A 25,629-nucleotide genomic window follows, 5' to 3' on the forward strand; every position below is an offset into this window, starting at 1 on the left:
CGAGGCTACTGAGTCTGCCGATAAGAATATGGTGATTAACAGTCGAAAGCCTTGGCCAGGTCGATGAAGACGGCTGCACAGTACTGTCTTTTATCGATGGCGGTTATGATACCGTTTAGTACCTTGAGCGTGGCTGAGGTGCACCCGTGACTGGCTCGGAAACCAGATTGAACAGCGGAGAAGGTACGGTGGGATTCGAGATGGTCGGTGATCTGTTTGTTGACTTGGCTTTTGAAGACCTTAGATAGGCAGGGCAGGATGGATATAGGTCTGTAACAGTTAAGGTCCAGGGTGTCTCCCCCTTTGAAGAGGGGGATGACTGCGGCAGCTTTCCAATCCTTGGGGATCGCAGACGATATGAAAGAGAGGTTGAACAGGCTGGTAATAGGGGTTGCGACAATGGCGGCGGATAGTTTCAGAAATAGAGGGTCCAGATTGTCAAGCCCAGCTGATTTGTATGGGTCCAGGTTTTGCAGCTCTTTCAGAACATCTGCTATCTGGATTTGGGTAAAGGAGAAGCTGGGGACGGTGGTGACCGTGTTACCTAGCCTCAGTGCAGTGGGCAGCTGGGAGGAGGTGCTCTTGTTCTCCATGGACTTTACAGTGTCCCAGAAATGTTTGGAGTTAGAGCTACAGGATTCAAATTTCTGCTTGAAAAAGCTGGCCTTTGCTTTCCTGACTGACTGCGTGTTCCTGAATTCCCTGAACAGTTGCATATCGCGGGGACTATTCGATGCTATTGCAGTCCGCCACAGGATGTTTTTGTGCTGGTCGAGTGCAGTCAGGTCTGGAGTGAACCAAGGGCTATATCTGTTCTTAGTTCTGCATTTTTTGAACGGGGCATGCTTATCTAAGATGGTGAGGAAGTTACTTTTAAAGAATGACCAGGTATCCTCAACTGACGGGATGAGGTCAATATCCTTCAAGGATACCCGGGCCAGGTCGATTAGTCAGGCCTGCTCGCAGAAGCGTTTTAGGGAGCGTTTGACAGTGATGAGGGGTGGTCATTTGACTGCACACCCGTAGCGGATACAGGCAATGAGGCAGTGATCGCAGAGATCCTGGTTGAAGACAGTGGAGGTGTATTTGGAGGGCCAGTTGGTCAGGATAATGGCTATGAGGGTGCCCTTGTTTACAGATTTAGGGTTGTACCTGGTGGGTTCCTTGATGATTTGTGTGAGATTGAAGGCATCTAGCTTAGATTGTAGGACTGCCGGGGTGTTAAGTATATCCCAGTTCAGGTCACCTAACAGAACAAACTCTGAAGCTAGATGGGGGGCGATCAATTCACAAACAGTGTCCAGGGCACAGCTGGGAGCTGAGGGTGGTCGGTAGCAGGCGGCAACAGTGAGAGACTTATTTCTGGAGAGAGTCATTTTTAAAATTAGTAGTTCGAACTGTTTGGGTATGGACTTGGAAAGTATGTCATTACTTTGCAGGCTATCTCTGCAGTAGAGTGCAACTCCTCCCCCTTTGTCAGTTCTATCTTGACGGAAAATGTTATAGTTGGGTATGGAAATCTCCGAATTTTTGGTAGTCTTCCTAATCCAGGATTCAGACACGGCAAGGACATCAGGGTTGGCAGAGTGTGCTAAGGCAGTGAGTAAAACAAACTTAGGGAGGAGGCTTTTGATGTTGACATGCATGAAACCAAGGCTGTTTCGATCACAGAAATCAACAAATGAGGGTGCCTGGGTCATGCAGGGCCTGGGTTTACCTCCACATCTCCCACAGAACAGAGGAGGAGTAGTATGAGGGTGCGGCTAAAGGCTGTCAAAACTGGTCGCTTAGAGCGTTGGGGACAAAGAATAAAGGGAGCAGATTTCTGGGCATGGTAGAATATATTCAGGGCATAATGCACAGACAGGGGTATGGTGGGGTTCGGGTACAGCGGAGGTAAGCCCAGGCACTGGGTGATGATAAGAGAGGTTGTATCTCTGGACATGCTGTTTGTAATGGGTGAGATCACCGCATGCGTGGGAGGTGGGACAAAGGAGGTATCAGAGGTATGAAGAGTGGAGGTAGGGGTTCCATTGTAAACTAAAACAATGATAACTAACCTGAACAACAGTATACAAGGCATATTGACATTTGAGAGAGACATACAGCGAGGCATAAAGTAATCACAGGTGTTGATTGGGAGAGCAAGCTAAAAAACAGGTGAGACAACAACAGCTAATCAGCTAACACAACAACAGCAGGTAAAATGGCAATGACTAGGCAGAGAGGGTCGGATTAACTACACACAGAGCCTGAGTTCGCGGCTGGGGCCAGTCCAGCAGGCATCAGTTATGTAGCCAAGTGATCATAGTGTCCAGGGGGCAGCAGTAGATGGAACAGGGAACCCGCCACTACATTAGCAGGCGACAAGGTGTTTAAAGTTAGTAGCCCTCCGACGGAGGCCGGTTGAAGGCACAGCGGATGGCGTATTCGTCGGCAGACCAGTCGTGGTGGTTCGGCAGGGCACCGTGTCGACAGAGAATCCAACCAGATGGCGAAAGAGGTATTGTAGAATTTAGTTTGCTGGCCGGCAGATGCGCCTGGCTCACGGCTAACTGGTGCTAGCTTCGTGGCAGTGGCGTTAGCCACTATAGCCAATTGGTAGCAGCGGTGATCCGGTGCCAAGGTCCAGAGTTTACAGCAAGGATCCAGTGGAGTATCGGGCTCTAGCCGTGTATGAGTGGGGTTCGGGTGAACAGCTGAGTAGGCCGGGAGGTGGGCCTCAGGGATAGCTTCGGTATTGGGTTCCACGGTGAATTAGCTTGCTGCAAGCTAGTTGTGAAGATCAGAATTATGGCAGGAATCCGGCGTTCTTGTGGAGAGACAGTCCGATGCTAGTAGACTGGCGAGTATTATCCAGGCTAAGAACAGGGCTGGTATCTGTGCAGAAGGTAAAAGCTGCTAGCAGTGGCTAACAATGACTGAATAGCTAATTAGCTGGGTAGCTTGTGGAGGTTCTTGAATGTGTTCTAAAATTAAAAATAATAGCGATACCGTATCACATTGGGTGAGGCAGGTTACCGGAAAGTATAATCAAATTAAAAATCAAAAAGAGATTGAAAATAAAGTTTTAAATATATATTCAAAAAATACAAAAGTATATGAGACACGAACAAAACACGTCTTCACTGCTACGCCATCTTGGTACATCTTGTACATTGTTGATGTAAGCCAATCAGTCATAAGCTATAGGTGTGGATCCATCTTCTGCTTGAGAGTGGGCTAAACCAGGTTTTAACCCATAAGGTCACCGAGTCTTATTTTGTGTGCACACACTCATTCATAGTATGTACATGAACTGATATAATGCAAGTTCAAGCTGTAGGTGAATGATTTCTCTGTTTAGAATGACAAGCTGCCCTACCTAAATTTCTTCTGGGGGACATTTTTTTGTGAGTGGAGATCATTCACAAAATCAATATTCAGGAGCCACAACTGCAGTGACATGGTTATGAACATAAGCTCCATCATGGAAACTGCACATGGCTTAGAGCTTTTTAAGGGCTTGGCTATTCCTGTCTATTTGGTTGGTGAAGTAGCTACACGTTGATGGCAGTGCAGGGAGCTGTTGTATCCCATTCACACCATATGGTAGTTTTAGTTGCTGTCGGTCAAGCTTGTTAGTGATAATTATAGCAAGAAAACCATCTCAACTGTAGGCTTGGCCTATTTGCTGTTTTCCCCACCTAAACAATATATATTTGCAGTGGTGGAGTTAGGCTGATGGCTAACTCTAACCTCTGTTGTCAAAACAATCTGCTACTGAGATGTAGGGTCTGCTCAGCACAACTTAGCACACTTGGTATGGCAACTTCTCGGCCTCTGACCGCAAGGCACTACAGAGGGTAGTGCGTATGTCCCAGCACATCACCAGTGCCAAGCTTCCTGCCATCCAGGACTTCTATACCAGGCGGTGTCAGAGGGAGGCTCTAAAAATTGTGAGACTCCAGCCACCCTAGTCATACACTGTTCTCGCTGCTACTGCACAGCACCGGAGCGCCAAGTCTAGGTCCAAGAGGCTTCTAAACAGCTTCTACCCCCAAGCCATAAGACTCTTGAACAGCTAGTCAAATGGCTACCCAGACTATCTGCACTGCGCCCCCCCCCCTTTACGCTGCTGCAACCATCTGTTATTACCTATGCATAGTCACTTTAATAACTCTACCTACATGTACATATTACCTTGACTACCCAGTGCCCCTGCACATTGACTCTGTACCGGTACCCCCTTTATAAAGCCCTGCTATTGTTATTTACTGCTGCTCTTTAATGATTTGTTATTCTTATCGCTTACTTTAAAAAATATATGTTTTTTCTTAAAACGGCGTTGTTGGTTAAGGGCTTGTAAGTAAGCATTTCACTGTAAGGTCTACACCTATTGTTTTGGGCGCATGTGACAAATAAAATTCGATTTGATTTAGAAAAATGTGTCAAATGCATTGAGCTTGAGAAGCACCTCCCTGTTCCCTTCCACTATAATGTGTGTGTGAAGTTGACCACACCATGAGTCATGTGTTGTCCAGTCTATATGGGGTTGAAAATGTTAATGTGAACTGTTCGCTTCAAGCTGCTCTCTTTAGCCTAGTCCCTATCCTGGTTCCTGACCACACAGTGCCTTCTGGCTCTTAGCTCACAGCAGTTTCGGCAGCATCACGCTGAAATATTGATGCTCTCATGGCTGTCTGCTTTCTGCTGTGTAGAAATGGGTCTTGTTACCTACTGTTCACTCTTGCTAGGCAATTTCATGGTAACAGAATTATGTTGAGACTCAGGTTTTTCACTTTAAAATCTATACCAAACAGACATTGATTTCAATGTTTAACAAACTATGCGCAATGGCTACTTTTAACAATTTCCTCAGAAAATGTAACAAAAACACATTTCCAGGAAGAACTGTGCAGATACAAAGTTTGGTAACAGAATAGAATAGAATTTGGGGAGATTTGACTGTAATTCGATTACCAAACTTTGCATCTGCCGTTTTCCAGTAAATGTTTGTAATTTTTATTTACTGTGTATATTGTTCAAAGTAGTCATAGTGCATAGCGTTGTATGGTTTGTAGAAATACTGTATCATTAGCTTTTTAAAACAATTCAATGTTTTCTTTTATCATATTTTGGACCAGGATGAGGCTGTCTCTCCACTAGCCTCGGGGGGCGCATTAGCTTTTCAAAATGCAGACCATAAAAAAAAAGGTTTATATTGAAAGTCAACAGTGATGTTTTACTTCAATAGAGTGATAAACTATAGTTGTACACCCTTTTTCTTCACATAAAGTACTTTAGTGCAACACAATAGTCAATTTTTTTTCATCCGATGACAACAGAAGCTATTTTGCTAGCACCCACAAGTAAATTAGCTTAAAAAAGCAATATTTTTTGTTGTTGTGCAAAAACGATGCATGGACATCATCTTTGGGAGGGGAGATTCACTGGATTCCTCATGTCTAACTCATTGTTGGAAAAAAGTTTGATCCAAATCAGATGTTGGGCTCCTGAGTGGCGCAGCGGTCTAAGGCACTGCATCTCAGTGATAGAGGCGTCACTACAGACCTGGTTTGATTCCAGGCTGTATCACAACCGGCTGTGATTGGGAGTCCCATAGGGCGGCGCACAATTGGCCCAGCATTGTCTGGGTTAGGGTGTAGCCGGGGTAGTCTGTCAATGTAAACAAGAATTTGTTCTTAACTGACTTGCATAGTTAAATAAAAGGTACTATATTTATTGACTATTATATGTATCCTACAAATTATAATTGGCAATTTGGGTGCAATCAATTGGATTCATTTCTCAGTGCTTTTTGAAGTGGAATGACACCGTAGCAAAAATGAACACGACGCAGACAACTCTTTTGGTTCCTGCTGTAAGTAAAATATTGTGTGCTACAGCTTGGAAAAAATATAAATAAATGTGACTCTGGATGACAAGTATTTAGCGCAATGTCCCAGTTGGTCTCAAACAACCCAAACATGATGCAATTTTTCCTTGCCAGCAGCCTGCCAGCTCTGCTGAGTTTCCTCCATACAGGCAGCGAGATGAGTCAGCGGAGAGCGCGCCGCGGGATCCACATGGACCAGTCGGAGCTGCTCCGCAACAAGGGCTGTGGTTACTATGGCAACGCAGCCTGGCAGGGCCTGTGCTCCAAGTGCTGGCGGGAAGAGTGCCAGCAAGCCCGACAGAAGCAGATCCAGGAAGACTGGGCCCTGGCTGAGAAGTTAGTAGGCCCACCTGTGAAAGGTTATAATCAATTGCAATGTGTCGTCAGTGCTGTGGTGCATTCTTTTTCTCCAAGGTTCAGGCTGAAACGTATGCCCTTCCTCAGTGGCATGGTAGATACTTTTTTTACACCACAGTTTCATGTGGGATGCCTCACTATGTTAGGGAATGCCAACTTTCAGCCCCAGGTCACTGGCCAGCAGAATCAAGCTGGTTTTTCTTATCCACATCCTATTCTAGCTTGAGACATTTAGTAGAGGATTCATACATGATAATCAAACGTTTTTGGGCATTAATGAAATGTCAATTTTTACTAGCTTTGTCCAACACTTAACTTCCCTCCATACATTGTAATTAAAACAGGACACCAGCGGTTTGTTGAATAATAGCCTCAAGTAAAACAGTCTTATCACCAGTTGTTCCCCCTGGTTTACCTCAGGCTGCAGAAGGAGGAGGAGGCTGCCTATGCCAGTATCCTGGGGGCCCAGTCTCAGCCACAGGCTCAACCCCAGGCCTCTCTTGCCCCCTTCTCCAAGTTCGAGGAAAGGAAGACCAATGAGAAGACGTGCAAGGTGACCACCGTGAAGAAGTTCTTCAGTCCCTCATCATGGACAGCCCCCAAGAAAGGTGACTGACTGACTCTGAAAACTCATAAAGACCGCTTTGCATTCCCTCTTATACGTTAAAGCCGGAGTTATCTCAATGGCATTTCTCCAGTGCAGTTTTTGACACACACTTTCCACCCCGGTGTATCAGCCTAGTAATTGTCTCATCAGCTCACTTCCTTGGCAGTGATCTCGGAGGCTCTAAAGCAGGGCATGACCAGCTCACAGGGTGATTGATCTACAAGGTATTCTGTTCCCTCCAAGCCCATTACAGCCTATTATACCTAGGTCTATTTAGTGACACCCTAACTGTAAGGTAAGCTCCTATACAATGGCCCCAAGGCTATTGAGAACAATGTGCAAACTTCAAATTATTTTTGCGGAGTTAGATCGTCTTTCTTTAGAAAGAAAATAAAAAGGTACCCCCTCTCACTTTGCGTAATCTCACTGTGGGGATCATGGTTGACCGTCATTGAAGCGTAACTTGTCCATATTGTGACTTTGTCTCATCACTCATTTCACTTTTGCTTTGGAGTCACAGCTGCTGCGCAACAATCTCTAGTGATATGTTTGGCTAACAACTGTTCTCTTTGATACCCCCTCTCATGATAATGCAATTGTTTCCCAAACCAAACAACCCCCCTCCTATCTCTCTCTGAACCACTCATTCTGCACTTATGTGTCAATGCCATTGTTTGTTGATCAATGAAGTCATTCATTTGTCATCCAATATTCTCCCTACCCACACCCATTCCACCTTCGCCCACGTCTCTCAAATCTACCCATTCTCTCTTGTATGCCCCCCATTTCCCGTGCCCTGTGGCCCCAATCGGCCCTGCCATCTCACTCTCAGCCCCCAGTGAGGGAGAGAAGGTGACCAGCCTCACCCTCATTTGTTGACTTCTGTGATCGAAAAAGCCTTGAAAAAGCCTTGGTTTCATGCAATGTCAACATCAGAAGCCTCCTCCCTAAGTTTGTTTTACTCACCGCTTTAGCACACTCTGCTAACCCTGATGTCCTTGCCGTGTCTGAGTCCTGGCTCAGGAAGGCCACCAAAAATTCTGAGATTTCCATACCCAACTATAACATCTTCCGTCAAGATAGAACTGCCAAAGGGGGAGGAGTTGCAGTCTACTGCAGAGATAGCCTGCAAAGTAATGTCATAATTTCCAGGTCCATACCCAAACAGTTCGAACTATTAATTTTGAAAATTACTCTCTCCAGAAATAAATCTCTCACTGTTGCCGCCTGCTACCGACCCCCCTCGGCTCCCAGCTGTGCCCTGGACACCATTTGTGAATTGATCGCCCTAAACTGGGATATGCTTAACACCCGGGCAGTCCTACAATCTAAGCTAGATGCCCTCAATCTCACACAAATCATCAAGGAACCCACCAGGTACAACCCTAACTCTGTAAACAAGGGCACCCTCATAGACGTCATCCTGACCAACTGGCCCTCCAAATACACCTCCGCTGTCTTCAACCAGGATCTCAGCGATCACTGCCTCATTGCCTGTATCCGCTACGGAGCCGCAGTCAAACGACCACCCCTCATCACTGTCAAATGCTCCCTAAAACACTTCTGTGAGCAGGCCTTCCTAATCGACCTGGCCCGGGTATCCTGGAAGGACATTGACCTCATCCCGTCAGTTGAGGATGCCTGGTCATTCTTTAAAAGTAACTTCCTCACCATTTTAGATAAGCATGCTCCGTTCAAAAATGCAGAACCAAGAACAGATACAGCCCTTGGTTCACTACAGACCTGACTGCCCTCGACCAGCACAAAAACATCCTGTGGCGGACTGCAATAGCATCAAATAGTCCCCGCGATATGCAACTGTTCAGGGAAGTCAGGAACCAATACACGCAGTCAGTCAGGAAAGCTAAGGCCAGCTTCTTCAGGCAGAAGTTTGCATCCTGTAGCTCCAACTCCAAAAAGTTCTGGGACACTGTGAAGTCCATGGAGAACAAGAGCACCTCCTCCCAGCTGCCCACTGCACTGAGGCTAGGTAACACGGTCACCACCGATAAATCCATGATTATCGAAAACTTCAACAAGCATTTCTCAACGGCTGGCCACGCCTTCCGCCTGGCTACTCCAACCTCAGCCAACAGCTCCGCCCCCACCGCAGCTTCTCGCCCAAACCCTTCCAGGTTCTCCTTTACCCAAATCCAGATAGCAGATGTTCTGAAAGAGCTGCAAAACCTGGACCCGTACAAATCAGCTGGGCTTGACAATCTGGACCCTCTATTTCTGAAACTATCCGCCGCCATTGTCGCAACCCCTATTACCAGCCTGTTCAACCTCTCTTTCATATCGTCTGAGATCCCCAAGGATTGGAAAGCTGCCGCAGTCATCCCCCTCTTCAAAGGGGGAGACACCCTGGACCCAAACTGTTACAGACCTATATCCATCCTGCCCTGCCTATCTAAGGTCTTCGAAAGCCAAGTCAACAAACAGGTCACTGACCATCTCGAATCCCACCGTACCTTCTCCGCTGTGCAATCTGGTTTCCGAGCCGGTCACGGGTGCACCTCAGCCACACTCAAGGTACTAAATGATATCATAACCGCCATCGATAAAAGACAGTACTGTGCAGCCGTCTTCATCGACCTTGCCAAGGCTTTCGACTCTGTCAATCACCATATTCTTATCGGCAGACTCAGTAGCCTCGGTTTTTCGGATGACTGCCTTGCCTGGTTCACCAATTACTTTGCAGACAGAGTTCAGTGTGTCAAATCGGAGGGCATGCTGCCACAGGGTTCAATTCTCGGGCCGACTCTTTTCTCTGTATATATCAATGATGTTGCTCTTGCTGCGGGCGATTCCCTGATCCACCTCTACGCAGACGACACCATTCTATATACTTCTGGCCCGTCCTTGGACACTGTGCTATCTAACCTCCAAACGAGCTTCAATGCCATACAACACTCCTTCCGTGGCCTCCAACTGCTCTTAAACACTAGTAAAACCAAATGCATGCTTTTCAACCGATCGCTGTCTGCACCCGCATGCCCGATGAGCATCACCACCCTGGATGGTTCCGACCTTGAATATGTGGACACCTATAAGTACCTAGGTGTCTGGCTAGACTGTAAACTCTCCTTCCAGATTCATATCAAACATTTCAATCGAAAATCAAATCAAGAGTCGGCTTTCTATTCCGCAACAAAGCCTCCTTCACTCACGCCGTCAAACTTACCCTAGTAAAACTGACTATCCTACCGATCCTCGACTTCGGCGATGTCATCTACAAAATTGCCTCCAACACTCTACTCAGCAAACTGGATGCAGTTTATCACAGTGCCATCCGTTTTGTCACTAAAGCACCTTATACCACCCACCACTGCAACTTGTATGCTCTAGTCGGCTGCCCCTCGCTACATATTCGTCGCCAGACCCACTGGCTCCAGGTCATCTACAAGTCCATGCTAGGTAAAGCTCCGCCTTATCTCAGTTCACTGGTCACGATGGCAACACCCATCCGTAGCACGCGCTCCAGCAATTGTATCTCACTGATCATCCCTAAAGCCAACACCTCATTTGGCCGCCTTTCGTTCCAGTACTCTGCTGCCTGTGACTGGAACGAATTGCAAAAATACCTGAAGTTGGAGACTTTTATCTCCCTCACCAACTTCAAACATGTGCTATCTGAGCAGCTAACCGATCGCTGCAGCTGTACATAGTCTATTGGTAAATAGCCCACCCATTTTCACCTACCTCATCCCCACACTGTTTTTATTTATTTACTTTTCTGCTCTTTTGCACACCAGTATCTCTACCTGTACATGACCATCTGATCATTTATCACTCCAGTGCTAATCTGCAAAATTGCAATTATTCGCCTACCTCCTCATGCCTTTTGCACACAATGTATATAGACTCCCCTTTTTTGTACTGTGTTATTGACTTGTTAATTGTTTACTCCATGTGTAACTCTGTGTTGTCTGTTCACACTGCTAAGCTTTATCTTGGCCAGGTCGCAGTTGCAAATGAGAACTTGTTCTCAACTAGCCTACCTGGTTAAATAAAGGTGAAATAAAAAAAATAAAAAAAGAGACTGGAGAGGAATGTTTACTCCTCCTTGGGAAATGGACTTCCCCACAGAAGGTACAGTAATTTCTTCTACCATTGAAGAGTAGATTTGCAGTGGTAGTGCCCCCATTTTAATCCCTGTAGTTTTAAGACCAACTAGGAACTCATTAGGTCTTTACACATGGTGGCATTAAGATGTTCCAGTAGACTCACCATAGTGGCACCCGCTCAGTCTAATTGGCTGAGAGACTTGTCCATCAAATTGACTTCCCTGCTCTGGTTGCTTTTTAAAAATGTGTTAGATGTGAATTGTGTATTTAACAAAAGTCCCTTTTTCATGTTGCTCATAATGTTCATTATCTCACTGTGTCCTCCTCTTGCATATGGTCATTATACTGGCAGCACTGGTGGCCAGACTCAGAGGTGGGTGTCTGTCATTCTCTCTCTAGTTGTAGAAACACTTCTACAGAATAGAGAGAACTGTCCCTTTTATAGTCCACTGAAACTCTCAACAATATGTTCTTGCAATCATCAGCAAAAGTGGGTGTAAAGAATCTGGTTATTTGTACTTGTGACGGAATTCTATTGATTGCATATTTGGGTCTGACATTGCCTCAGCTCTTATGTAAAGATGCACAGGTTAGACCGGTCAGCGTCTTGGTTTTAAACCCTTCTGACCTGTTTACCTTCTTTACTTGAGGCTGTCAGTTCAGGGCTTCAGACCAAAAAAAATCCTGGGTGGCACTAACTTTGTTTTGTGGCACCCCCATAAAAACATTCTGCAGTGTCACACAATAGAATACATTTGAGTCTTATGAAGTCGTTCTAAAGTCAATCACAATGCTTTATTAAGACATGTAATAGACTACTGAGAGAGTATTGTGATATTATGCAACCTAATCCAGTGACTGTCATGGATTTTGGGTTGACAATTATGATATTTTAGTTATTTTGCTGTCAATTTTCTATTTTTTTGTTCAATAGAGAGAAAAAAATGCATCTTCTTTCTGTTGGCTAATATTATACAGTATATAGGCCTAATTCAACTAGTGCTAATTCACCACCAGAAGTGGAAACTCAAAACACTAGATTTAACTATAAATAAACTCAGCAAAAAAGAAACGTCCTCTCACTGTCAACTGCGTTTATTTTCAGCAAACTTGACATGTGTAAATATTTGTATGAACATGACAAGATTCAACAGACAAACTGAACAGGTTCCACAGACATGTGACTAACAGAAATGGAATAATGTATCCCTGAACAAAGGGGGATCAAAAGTAACAGTCAGTATCTGGTGTGGCCACCAGCTGCATTAAGTACTGCAGTGCATTTCCTCCTCATGGACTGCACCAGATTTTCCAGTTCTTGCTGTGAGATGTTACCCCACTCTTCCACCAAGGCACCTGCAAGTTCCCGGACATTCCTGGGGGGAATGGCCCTAGCCCTCACCCTCCGATCAAACAGGTCCCAGACGTGCTCAATGGGATTGAGATCCGGGCTTTTCGCTGGCCATGGCAGAACATTGACATTCCTGTCTTGCAGGAAATCACGCCCAGAACGAGCAGTGTTGCATTGTCATGCTGGAGGATCATGTCAGGGTGAGCCTGCAGGAAGGGTACCACATGACGGAGGAGGATGTCTTCCCTGTAACGCACACCGTTGAGATTGCCTGCAATGAAAACAAGCTCAGTCCGATGATGCTGTGACACACCGCCCCAGACCATGACGGACCCTACACCTCCAAATCGATCCTGCTCCAGAGTACAGGCCTCGGTGTAACTGTCATTCCCTCGACGATAAACGCGAATCTGACCATCACCCCTGGTGAGACAAACCCGTGACTCGTCAGTGAAGTCCTGTCTGGTCCAGCAACGGTGGGTTTGTGCCCGTAGGTGACATTGTTGCTGGTGATGTCAAGCCCTCAGTCCAGCCTCTCTAAGCCAATTGCGGACAGGCTCTGAGCACTGACGGAGGGATATTACATTCCTGGTGTAACTCAGGCAGTTGTTGTTGCCATCCTGCACCTGTCCCGCAGGTGTGATGTTCGGATGTACCGATCCTGTGCAGGTGTTGTTACACGTGGTCTGCCAATGAGGACGATCAGCTGTCCGTCCTGTCGCCCTGTGGCGTCTCGCAGTACGGACATTGCAATTTATTGCCCTGGCCACATTGCAGTCCTCATGCCTCCTTGCAGCATGCCTAAGGCACGTTCACGCAGATGAGCAGGACCCTGGGCATCTTTCTTTTGGTGTTATTCAGTCAGTAGAAAGGCCTCTTTAGTGTCCTAAGTTTTCATAACTGTGACCTTAATTGCCTACCGTCTGTAAGCTGTTAGTGTCTTAACGACTGTTCCACCGGTGCATGATCAAATTTATTTATAAAGCCCTTCTTACATCAGCTGAATTCTCAGTGCTGTACAGAAACCCAGTCTAAAACACCAAACAGCAAGCAATGCATGTGTAGAAGCACGGTGACTGGGAAAAACTCCCTAGAAAGGCCAGGACCTAGGAAGAAACCTAGAGAGGAACCAGGCTATGATGGGTGGCCAGTCCTCTTCTGGCTGTGCTGAGTGGAGATTATACCAGAACATGGCCAAGATGTTCAAATGTTCATAGATTACCAGCAGGGTCAAATAATAATAATCACAGTCATTGTCAAGGGTGCAACAGGTCAGCACCTCAGGAGTAAATGTAAGTTGGCTTTTCATAGCCGATCATTCAGAGTATCTCTACCGCTCCTGCTGTCTATAGAGAGTTGAAAACAGCAGGTCTGGGACAGGTAGCACGTCTGGTGAACAGGTCAGGGTTCCTTAGCTGCAGGCAGAACTGTTGAAACTGGAGCAGCAGCACAGCCAGGTGGACTGGGGACAGCAAGGAGTCATTAGGCCAGGTAGTCCTGAGGCATGGTCCTAGGGCTCAGGTCCTCCGAGAGAAAGAAAGAATTAGAGAGCATACTTAAATTCACACAGGTCACCGGTTAAGACAGGAGAAATACTACAGATATAACAGACTGACCCTAGCCCCCCGGCACAAACTAATGCAGCATAAATACTGGAAGCTGTGACAGGAGGAGTCTGGAGACACTGTGGTCCCGTCCAACGATACCCCCAGACATGGCCAAACAGGCAGGATATAACCCCACCCACTTTGCCAAAGCACAGCCCCCACACCACTGGAGGGATATCTTCAACCACCAACTTACCATCCTGAGACCAGGCCGAGTATAGCCCACAAAGATCTCCGCCACGACACAACCCAAGGGGGGGGCACTTTTTTGCTGAGTTTATAACACCAACAGCTAGTAGCCATGTACACTGAACAAAAATATAAAAGCAACATGTAAAGTGTTGGTCCAATATTTCATGAGCTGAAATAAAAGATTCCAACGATGTTCCATACGCACAAATAACTTATTTCTCTCATCTTGTGCACTAATTTGTTTACATCCCTGTTGGTGAGCCTTTCTCCTTTGCCAAGATAATCCATCCACCTGACAGGTGTGGCATATCAAGAAGCTGATTAAATAGCATGATCATTACACAGGCTCACCTTGTGCTGGCAACAATAAAAGGACACTCTAAAATGTGCAGTTGTATCACACTAAAAAAACAATGCCACAGATGTCTTAAGTTGAGGGAGTGTGCAATTGGCATGCTGACTGCAGGAATGTCCACCAGAGCTGTTGCCAGAGAATTTAATGTTCATTTCTCTACCAAAAGCCACCTCCAATGTTGTTTTAGAGAATTTGGCAGTACGTCCAACCGGCCTCACAACCGCAGACCACATGTATTGCGCCGTGTGGGCGAGCGGTTTGCTGATGTCAACATTGTGAACAGAGTGCCCCCATGGTGTCGGTGGGATTATGGTATTGGCAGGCATAAGCTACGGACCACGAACACAATTGCATTTTATCTATGGCAATTTGAATGCACAAAAATACCATGACGAGATCCTGAGGCCTATTTATTATTTTATCAAGGTACTGTATCTCTGACCAACAGATGCATATCTGTATTTCCAGTCATGTGAAATCTATAGATTGGGGCCTATTGAATTTATTTAAATTGACTGATTTTCTCCAATAAGTGAGTTAAATCAATGAAATTGTTGCATTCATATTTTTGTTCAGTATTTTAATCTAACAATTAAACGTAATGTCCTCAGAAATGCAATGACGCCCAGTGCAGTCGCGAGGCCGACACGCAATATCGCACACGCTACGTAATTCAAAGCCATGTCCGATATCTTGATTGTGCTTTTGAGCTCAATAATGAGAATTGAGATATAAAAGATATATACTTACAGAAAGCAGAGACCCTCCTCTCTTTAAATATGGACAACTAGTTGCTTCCAAAGTGTTTTTTTCTTTTTTCTTCCACCCTTCAATTGCATTTTAAAATTTTATACAATCATGACGGGGAGAGCGATTGTGAAAGGCTCATTACAGCAGCCGGCCCCAGCGAAACAAGCAGGCACAGCAGCTGGTCAGACACTTCTATTCAAGGAATCATAAGGATAACGCACTTCACAAATTCATGGTTTTATCCGCCCAAAAAATACTACAAAAAAAATATAATTTATCTGCCCACTTTTAATTGAAGTGACCAGGGGCAGGGCGGCAGGATAGCCTAGTGGTTAGAGCGTTGGACTAGTAACCGGAAGGTTGTGAGTTCAAACCCCCGAGCTGACAAGGTACAAATCTGTCATTCTGCCCCTGAACAGGCAGTTAACCCACTGTTCCCAGGCCGTCATTGAAAATAAGAATTTGTTCTTAACTGACTTGCCTGGTTAAATAAAGCTAAAATTAAAATTAAATTAAATAATGTGCAGCTTGCACTAGTGAGACCAATTAAAAAGTTAACTGGGACAGCCAAATACAGAAGCCAAGCCGAGAAGTCCACAAGCAGAGCAGTGCCTTCATCGAGATCATGGCCAACAAAAAGGTCCGTTGAACGAGCATTCAATAGTTTTCAATGATTTTCCATGCGCAGGATAAACAACACAGTACCAGTCAAAAGTTTGGACACACCTACTCATTCAAGGGTTTTTCTTTATTTTTACTATTTTCTATATTGTAGAATAATAGTGAAGACATCAAAACTATGAAATAACACATATGGAATCATGTGCTGAGCGCTTGTTGACTGCTCTTCCTTCATTCTGCGGTCTAACTCATCCAAAACATCTCAATTGGGATAAGGTCGGGTGATTGTGGAGGCCAGGTCATCTGATGCAACACTCCATCACTCTCCTTCTTGGTCAAATAGCCCTTACACTGCCTGGAGGTGTGTTGGGCCATTGTCCTGTTGAAAAACTAAGCACAAACCAGATGGGATGGCATATTGCTGTGGTAGCCATGATGGTTAAGTGTGCCTTGAATTCTAAATAAATCACAGACTGTGTCAGCAGCAAAGCACTCCCACACCATCACACCTCCTCCTCCATGCTTCACAGTGGGAAGCACACATGTGGAGATCATCCATTCACCTAGTCTGCCTCTCACAAAGACACAGCAGTTGGAATCAAAAATCTCAAATTTGGACTCATCAGACCAAAGGACAGATTTCCACCGGCCTAATATCCATTGATTGTGTTTCTTGGCCCAAGTAATTCTCTTCTTTTTATTGGTGTCCTTTTACTAGTGAATATTATTTTGTTTCAGCAATTTGACCATAAAGGCCTGATTACACGCAGTCTCCTCTGAACAGTTGCTGTTGAGATATGTACTCTGAAGCATTTATTTGTGCTGCAATTTCTGAGGCTGGTAACTCTAATGAACTTATCCTCTGCAGCAGAGCTAACTCCTGGTCTTCCTTACCTGTAGTGGTCCTCATGAGAGCCAGTTTCATCATGGTGTTTGATGGTTTTTGCAACTGCACTTGAAGAAACATTCAAAGTTCTTGATATTTTCCAGATTGACTGACCTTCATGTCTTAAAGTAATAATGGACTGTCATTTCTCTTTGCTTATTTGAGCTGTTCTTGCCATAATATGTACTTGGGCTTTTGCCAAATAGGGCTATCTTCTGTATACCACCCCTACCTTGTCACAACACAACTGATTGGCTCAAACGCATTAAGAAGGAAAGAAATTCCACAAATTAACTTTTTAACAAGGCACACCTGTCAATTGAAATTCATTCCAGGTGACTACCTCATGAAGCTGGTTGAGAGAATGCCAAGAGTGTGCAAGGCAAAGGGTGGCTACTTTGAAGAATCTCAAATATGAAACATTATTTTGGTTACTACATGATTCCATGTGTTATTTCATAGTTTGGATGTCTTCACTATTATTCTACAATGTAGAAAATGGTAAAAAAGTGGAATGGGTAGGTGTGTCAACTTTTGACTGGTACTGTATAATCTGAAAGGATAGAAATACCTGCACAATTTATGCTTGTGTGTAACATTCTCTCAGGACTTAGGTGCTGATGAGATGTTTGTGTGTCCAAGACTTCTACCAGAACATGTCCGACCCCCTCATGACCAATTTTAAAGGTTGGTTCAAACATGACTCAATCTGCCATAAAGGAATCAGTGTACGTAACAAAATGCATCACAAAAATATAAATACAATGCATTTACAAGATTCACAAAAAATTGTGTCCCAATGTGTGGTTTCAAAATAACGGAGTATAGTGCATTCTACTGCACAATAGTGTTCTGTTGGTCCTTTTGAAGGCTTAAGCATGAAATACACAGAATCTCACTGCCGATAGACTGCTGATAAGTACTTATCGCAGTGGGAGGCCATTCCTTCTCTTGCTAGAACAAAAACGGTAGCTGCTGCATGCTGACCCGGCGACGAACCTACCAATTCTACTTGTAAAATCTCAATGTTTGACAGTAGCGAACAACTTCACTTTGAACCAATTGGAGAGCATGAACCCCCACGTGGGGGAGCCAACAAAAAAAGTAGGGTATTTTCTCCGTACATCCACGGATAAGCAAGTCAAACTTCATATGCAATGTATGGGATGGTAGCTTGCTAAATGCACAGACGCAATGCACACAACACTAAATACTTCCTCCAAGCTGTAACTCCACCACTGTAGCTAGTATTGTTTATAATACCATTTCCATGAAATGGCTGCCTGTGTTAGCTGCCAAGTTAGGGCAGTGTCCTTACCTAGCTTTGTTATGCTAGCTAGTGAATATTCTAACGTTAGCTAGCTAGAACAACATTTTGCTATGGGCTGCACTGGCAGTATGTGATTATGGAAAGTGAATTAAATTGTTTCTACGTCTTCTTGCTAGGTAGTTATCTCGCTGTGGTCATCTGGCTAGGGCTTTCTACAAAAAAAGCAACATTAGCACGGATAGCTTGGAATGTAGACCGTAAGCAATACGCATGGATATAAGCATTGCCAAGCAACGCTACTGCCACCTTCTAGTTTGGAGTATTTTAACGAGGCTGAGTGGCTGACGACTTCAAAGATATTTGCTGAGTGAAAACACGAGATTGACTGCCAATACTCTTAGGTGGTGGGCCAAAGCTTTAAAATGTTTAGTTGATCAATTCCCGTTGAGGGAGGAGCAGATTTTTGGGGGGGATATGATGGTAAAACATTCTTATGATGACAATTTGTTGGCACTTTGAATTCTTGCACATTTTCTCATAAAAAGGTATATTTCGAAACTCGGCCGCTCAGGCAAATTTGTCAAACTACTAAACTTGGAACCAATCAGAACTCCCGTACATACCCCTGGTGATGAAGGTAGCCAATGGCCTGCTTCTATCTATGATGAAAACGTGAGCTGTTATCTGATGAAGAGGAACAGATATAGCTAGCTCCCAGACTGAAATAAGATCTAAATCTTTCGAGTGCACTGAAGAAGTAATTCTGTTTACCATTTAGGCAATTTATTGAAAGCTAGCCAATGTTAGACTAACCAAGCCAGCTACTGTAAATGTCATTTTTTGTTTCATTAGCTATATCTCTGAGTTCAATTGTTGAATGATGTTTTGGCCTGATTATGTCTAATTTAAAATGTCTCTCTGCAGGCTTAATGAAACATTCAATCCTATACTTTGCAAAGAAACCCAAATAAAATAATGTAGATAGAAGTGTGTCGTATGCTAGAATAGAGGTTTAAAAACGACAGCTGCAGATATATATTAGCCAAAACATATGGCATAGCTTACACATACAGTATAGCATTCATTCCAATACAATGTGCTAAGCAATAAGATAACCAGCATTTGCTTTCTAAACCAGATGAAAACATGCCTCCCAATTCCGTGGGAGTGTTTGATGCATTGGAATATAAGGTTTGGAGAATGATAGAGCCTGTAGGATTATAGAAATATCAGTTGGGAAATTAAGGTTGAGTTTCAAATACTAAATGTTCAGTGACTGTGAGTATATTTGTGGTTTTAAATGATTAAAACCTTCCTACTAACCTGAAAGTAAACAGTGCCAAAATCTTGAAAATCCATTAATTATTCTATCTATGACTGAGTGTGAGACATCTTTTCCATTTTGTACGATTCAACGTTCTTAACCGTAGACTCCCTGCCGCCCTGACAAGACTGTGTAAGACAAAAACCCACAAAGAAAAGACAACAGGCAAATGCGGTCTAAATAGTGACGGCAGGGCTAATTCAAACTGTAGGACTTGGTGAATAGGCCATGGGAGATAAAAGTGAGAGACAATGATGAATAAAGATGCTCAAACAAGAATGTGTATCTGTAATAGTGTTCTTCAACTCTAAAATGCACTAGACTGTGTAAGACAAAATCCAGAAAAGACAACAGACAAATGCATATGTGGTCTCAATGTCTAAGTAGTGACTGCAGTAGGACAGTTCTCCTCACAGGTGAGTGAATCAGCCCATGCTTGGTAAATAGCACTTGGTTGATATCTGGGAGCAGGTCACAGGAGATCTGAATTGATCACGAGAGACCAGAATTAATCAAAATGAATCATCACAGCAAAGGACTGTAGTTTGTGAGCTAGGAAATGAACATCCTGACAGTCTGAGGCACGGTGCTCTGCAATCATCCTACTCCAACTATTGACATGGATAATGTAGCATTTCTTATTTGTCAGTATGACATTATTGGGTCCTGCCTTGATGACTGTATTAGTTATACACTACTTGTTCTATAGATTTTTCTAGTCTTAAATTATTACTTGGAATAAATTGAAAACCAAAATGCTCCTTGTCCTGGAATGACATGCTAGCTAGCGATAATGCCATCTGCTCCTGCTAGCAACTAATCTTCTTGTTGTAAATAGCTAGCTACAGTACTAAGGTTGCTGTCGGGAGTCATTTTACAGCTTGCATTGATGGTATCACATTTCTATAACTAAATAGTTTAATACATTTAAAAAAACCTTTACCTGAGCAGTTTGTCAGAACTGTGTCTGCTACCTGAGACACAGATAACGCGATTGGCAGACGTGATCAACAGCGATAGTACACAATTTTTGATTCGTTTACAGTTTTGTACTCAGCGGCATTTGCCTGTCCAGCTAGTGAACATAAACGTAAGTATTTATAAAAAATGTGCAAGAACTGGCATTGCCAAAAAACAGAAATGTGTTTAGAAGAAATAAATATACACTATGTGAAAGGGTAAAAAAGAGCTCGTCCCTCGACAGAGATTGATCATTTGGCAATCCTACCTGTGTGTCTGAGCTTTTACATAATGCCTTTTGTTTCATTTGCAAATAGAAATATCTATTACTATCTACTGTAAATATACACGTGAGGCCTAAGCACTTCACCAAGTGGCCACTAAGGACAATGAATGACATTGATAAGTCTAAATCCTTTCAGCCATATCAAAGGCTAAAGTCTTATTCTCTGGATCCTCTTTGACTGATATGGGAAACGTGTTTGGTAGATTTAAGGCCTTTAGACTTGTGATACGAAATAGATACCTTGTGATCTGTGATTGATTGGTTAGGTTGCTTTCTAAATGTAATCTGTTACAGTTGTTACCTGTCAATTTGTAAGCAGTAACACAACTTTTCAATTACCCAACCTCAGTAACGTAATCTGATTACGTTCCCTTAAAAGAGGCATTAGAAGACAAAAATTATTAATCAAATGCAGTTGGTGTGTCATCGTAGTTCTCCCTGAATTGTGGTCAGACTCCCTCAGGCAGCACTAACTTAAACTTGCACCTTTTTTCAATACTGAATTGAATATCATCGAGAAAACAAACATGTCAATGTATATTTTTTGCATACATTTTTTATTTATAAGTAATAGTTTTTCAAAACTATCTGTAATCTGATTACAATATTTTTGTTGGTAATGTAACTGATTTAGTATTTTTTTTCTTCAGTTTCTCCCCAAACTTGTGTTAATTATGTGACATGTCGGTGTCTGATATGTTTGCCATATCTCATCTGTTCTTCACTCTGTGTGCTATTTTATTGTGGGGGGCGACTATGTTTGGTTCAATTATTCCCTACAACAACAGCTGGCCTTCACATAGAAGCTAGCTAACTTTAGCTAGCTCACATCCAAATGCCAGGCCTACATTCTTCCACAAAACATAGATAGCTCGCTAAATCAGTTCAAAACCAACACCAAACTTTACAATGTTTACAATAGTGTTGGAATGCCGATCTCGCTACGCCATAGTCCAAACTACGGTAAGAGCTAGCCACATTTTAGTGCAGCTAGCTACATTTCCTAGACTAAGATCAACCAAGAGACCAATCAATACACAACTCAAACTGTAGCTGAGAAAACAAATTGCTTGTTAGCTATATTAAACATCCAATGCACATGTAAACAACACCTCTGTTGTGCACTGCAGTGTGAAAATGCTCGCACGCTACAATCATAAGCCTCACCAGAGAAGCATTGATATTTCAAATATCCAGAATAAATTTCAGTACGCTCCCTTTCCTGTCTTCTTGACATTTTTATCCAAATGTGCGCTGATCAACATTGCGAAACTAACGTCAATGCCATTTGAGAGTCTTGATTGTACTTGACAGCTCTGATCTGGATGCTGGAATAGCCCATGTGTTGGGCTCACTATTTGTCAATAACGCCACCATGCAGGGCTATTCTACGGGCGGGAGGATTATATAAACTGGTTTGAGCCCTGAATGCTGATTGACTGACAGCTGTGGTATATCAGACCATATACCATGGGTATGACAACATGTACACTGCTCAAAAAAATAAAGGGAACACTTAAACAACACAATGTAACTCCAAGTCAATCACACTTCTGTGAAATCAAACTGTCCACTTAGGAAGCAACACTGATTGACAATAAATTTCACATGCTGTTGTGCAAATGGAATAGACAACAGGTGGAAATTATAGGCAATTAGCAAGATACCCTCAATAAAGGAGTGGTTCTGCAGGGGGTGACCACAGACCACTTCTCAGTTCCTATGCTTCCTGGCTGATGTTTTGGTCACTTTTGAATGCTGGCGGCGCTTTCACTCTAGTGGTAGCATGAGACGGAGTCTACAACCCACACAAGTGGCTCAGGTAGTGCAGCTCATCCAGGATGGCACATCAATGCAAGCTGTGGCAAGAAGGTTTGCTGTGTCTGTCAGCGTAGTGTCCAGAGCATGGAGGCGCTACCAGGAGACAGGCCAGTACATCAGGAGACATGGAGGAGGTCATAGGAGGGCAACAACCCAGCAGCAGGACCGCTACCTCCGCCTTTGTGCAAGGAGGAGCAGGAGGAGCACTGCTAGAGCCCTGCAAAATGACCTCCAGCAGGCCACAAATGTGTCTGCTCAAACGGTCAGAAACAGACTCCATGAGGGTGGTATGAATGCCCGACATCCACAGGTGGGGGTTGTGCTTCCAGCCCAACACCGTGCAGGACATTTGGCATTTGCCAGAGAACACCAAGATTGGCAAATTCGCCACTGGTGCACTGTGCTCTTCACAGATGAAAGCAGGTTCACACTGAGCACATGTGACAGACGTGACAGAGTCTGGAGACGCCGTGGAGAACGTTCTGCTGCCTGCAACATCCTCCAGCATGACCGGTTTGGCAGTGGGTCAGTCATGGTGTGGGGTGGCATTTCTTTGGGGCGTCGCACAGCCCTCCATCTGCTCGCCAGAGGTAGCCTGACTGCCATTAGGTACCGAGATGAGATCCTCAGACCCCTTGTGAGACCATATGCTGGTGCGGTTGGCCCTGGGTTCTTCCTAATGCAAGACAATGTTAGACCTCATGTGGCTGGAGTGTGTCAGTAGTTCCTGCAAAGAGGAACTTGCAGTGGAACTGGAGTGTGTCAATAGTTCCTGCAAGACTTCCCCAGACTTGAATCCAATTGAGCACATCTGGGACATCATGTCTCGCTCCATCCACCAACGCCACATTGCACCACAGACTGTCCAGGAGTTGGCGGATGCTTTAGTCCAGGTCTGGGAGGAGATCCCTCAAGAGACCATCCGCCACCTCATCAGGAGCATGCCCAGGCGTTGTAGGGTGGTCATACAGGCACGTGGAGGCCACACACACTACTGAGCCTCATTTTTACTTGTTTTAAGGACATTACATCAAAGTTGACTTGCCAAAACTATAGTTTGTTAACAAGACATTTGTGGAATGGTTGAAAAACGAGTTTTAATGACTCCAACCTAAGTGTGTGTAAACTTCCGACTTCAAGTGTGTGTAATACAAATTTTAAACCTAATGTGGAATGTTTTCCTTCCAAGCTCTTCAGAGCGTGTGGAGCAAGTGAAGGACGAGGTGGAGAAGTACATTATGACTCGCCTGTATAAGAGTGTCTTCTGTCCCGAGACTACAGATGATGAGAAGAAAGACCTGGGAACTCAGAACAGGATACGGTAAGGACTACAATCTTCTTCCTGAAAGACAGGCAGTTCTATTACATTTTTTATGAATTGGGGTGTTTGTCACTGTGGGCTGACATGCATGCAATTATCCTCCCGTATCTGTCAATGTGCGTGGTAATGACCCTTTGTGTTTGTGTCACTGTGGGTGTTTGTCACTGTCTCACCCACAACTGTGTGGGTTGTATAGGCCGTTACACTGGGTGGACATTCAGATGCTCTGTGTGCCAGTGGATGAGGAGATCCCAGCGGTGTCAGACAACGTGGTCAAACCATAACAGGTGAGTCATGGATGGTGTCAAACAGAATCCCAATAGGACTCAACCAAACATGTCTCTTTAAATCATGGGTAGTGTTCAGAGGACTCTGCAGTGTGTTGCCTTTTTTGTTAGTTTTTTAACCTTTATTGAACCAGGAAAAGCTCATTAAGACACAGTGTCTTCTGCAAGGGAGACATGGCTAAGAAAGCAGCAGTTAATACAATATTACGCAATTTTAAAGCATACATGATCTGACCTATAGGAAACATTTTCACATCTCAGTATTGTGAACAGGATTATGAATTGTGTGTTGCATTACAGCCATCGTCGAGAGGGACTCCAAGCGGGTACCAAGGGAGAGCTAGCGTGCATCACGTGCTGCAGCAAGCACATCTTTAGCGAAATCAAGATCACCAAAAGCGAGCAAGCCTTGGCAGACGACTTCCTACCCACCCTAATCTACATCGTACTGAAGTCCAATCCACCACGCCTGTAATCCAACATCCAGTACATCACCCGCTTCTGCAACCCCAGCAGGCTCATGAGTGGAGAGGATGGATACTACTTCACTAACCTGGTACGTGTCTCTGTGCCACTTCACACCACTCCCTCATGCCCACACCGAGTTAAAGAGAACCAAGCACACACTCATTTGGTTCATAGCTCACCTCCTGTGTCCTCTCTCTGTTTAGTGCTGTGCAGTTGCCTTCATTGAAAAACTGGACACCCAGTCCCTCAACTTGGACCCTGTGGACTTTGAGAGCTACATGTCGGGCCAGGCCTTCCCTCGCAGGCCAGAGGTGGACAGTGGCTGGCCACAGATTGTCACTGCCGCTTCCATACCTGCCCTGGCCCAGGTCAACCAGAATCTGGATTTCCTGTCAGGCCTGCGGAGCCGGCAGGAAAGGGTTCTGGAGGTGGCGCAGAGCATGCAGAGTGACCTGATCACCTGGCAGGAGAGTGTAGAGCGAGAGGTGCAGGAAATCCTGGAGAAGTACCCGTTGGAGATCAGGCCACCTTCCCTCTCTGCCATTGACTCAGACAACATGGAAAACGACTGGCTGCCACTGACTCCCCAGGTTTTTGCTGGGTATCTCTCCAGAATGGGAGGCAAGAGGGCTTCTTGAACTAATGATCCCGCCTCTCTGTAATGCTTTGAGCCGTCATTGGCTCTTTACTATGGCGAGGTTCAGGAATTGGCAGCCCCCTCGTGTCTATACTGCTACCATTTTAAACATTCTCACACACTGTAAGCCAAGTAGGCTTTTGTCCATTTTTCCCCTAGACCCTTTCCCAAAAGCATTCACAGATCTAAATTAATAGATAAAAGGAAGGACTAAGTTTGAGGAAAAGAGTTAAGGGACCTTTAATGGAACCAAGTCTTTACAATGTTCCTGCATACACATACTCCTTTTAGACTAGCCCTCTTCAGATCAGATGGCCTGAGTTGGCATTGGGCCCTAATCTGTACTCCTCTACATCCCTGCTGCACTGACGCAGATGGCACACCTTGATACCGTAAGATAACTTCTCCACCTTGTCTTGCTGAGGAAAGAGGCATGTTACTTTTAGATGGCTGCTGGTGAATATGGGAAATGCTGACTAACATTTAGTTATTCTTCAGATAGAGTGGTACATGTTACAAACTGTGAAACCTAAAGAGTGACCAAGACTCAAGTTACTGTGTTATGTACAAAATGCCAGTGAACT

At 44.4% G+C, this 25,629-nt stretch overlaps 1 pseudogene; it reads left to right on the plus strand.

The window, feature by feature from the left end:
* The first annotated feature begins 6,035 nt into the window (after positions 1–6,035).
* On the plus strand, positions 6,036–25,071 carry LOC135549391 (rab5 GDP/GTP exchange factor-like; annotated as a pseudogene).
* Positions 25,072–25,629: the final 558 nt, after the last annotated feature.

This window comes from Oncorhynchus masou, chromosome 12 (genome assembly GCF_036934945.1).
Source record: "Oncorhynchus masou masou isolate Uvic2021 chromosome 12, UVic_Omas_1.1, whole genome shotgun sequence".
NCBI classification, from domain to species: Eukaryota; Metazoa; Chordata; class Actinopteri; order Salmoniformes; family Salmonidae; genus Oncorhynchus; species Oncorhynchus masou.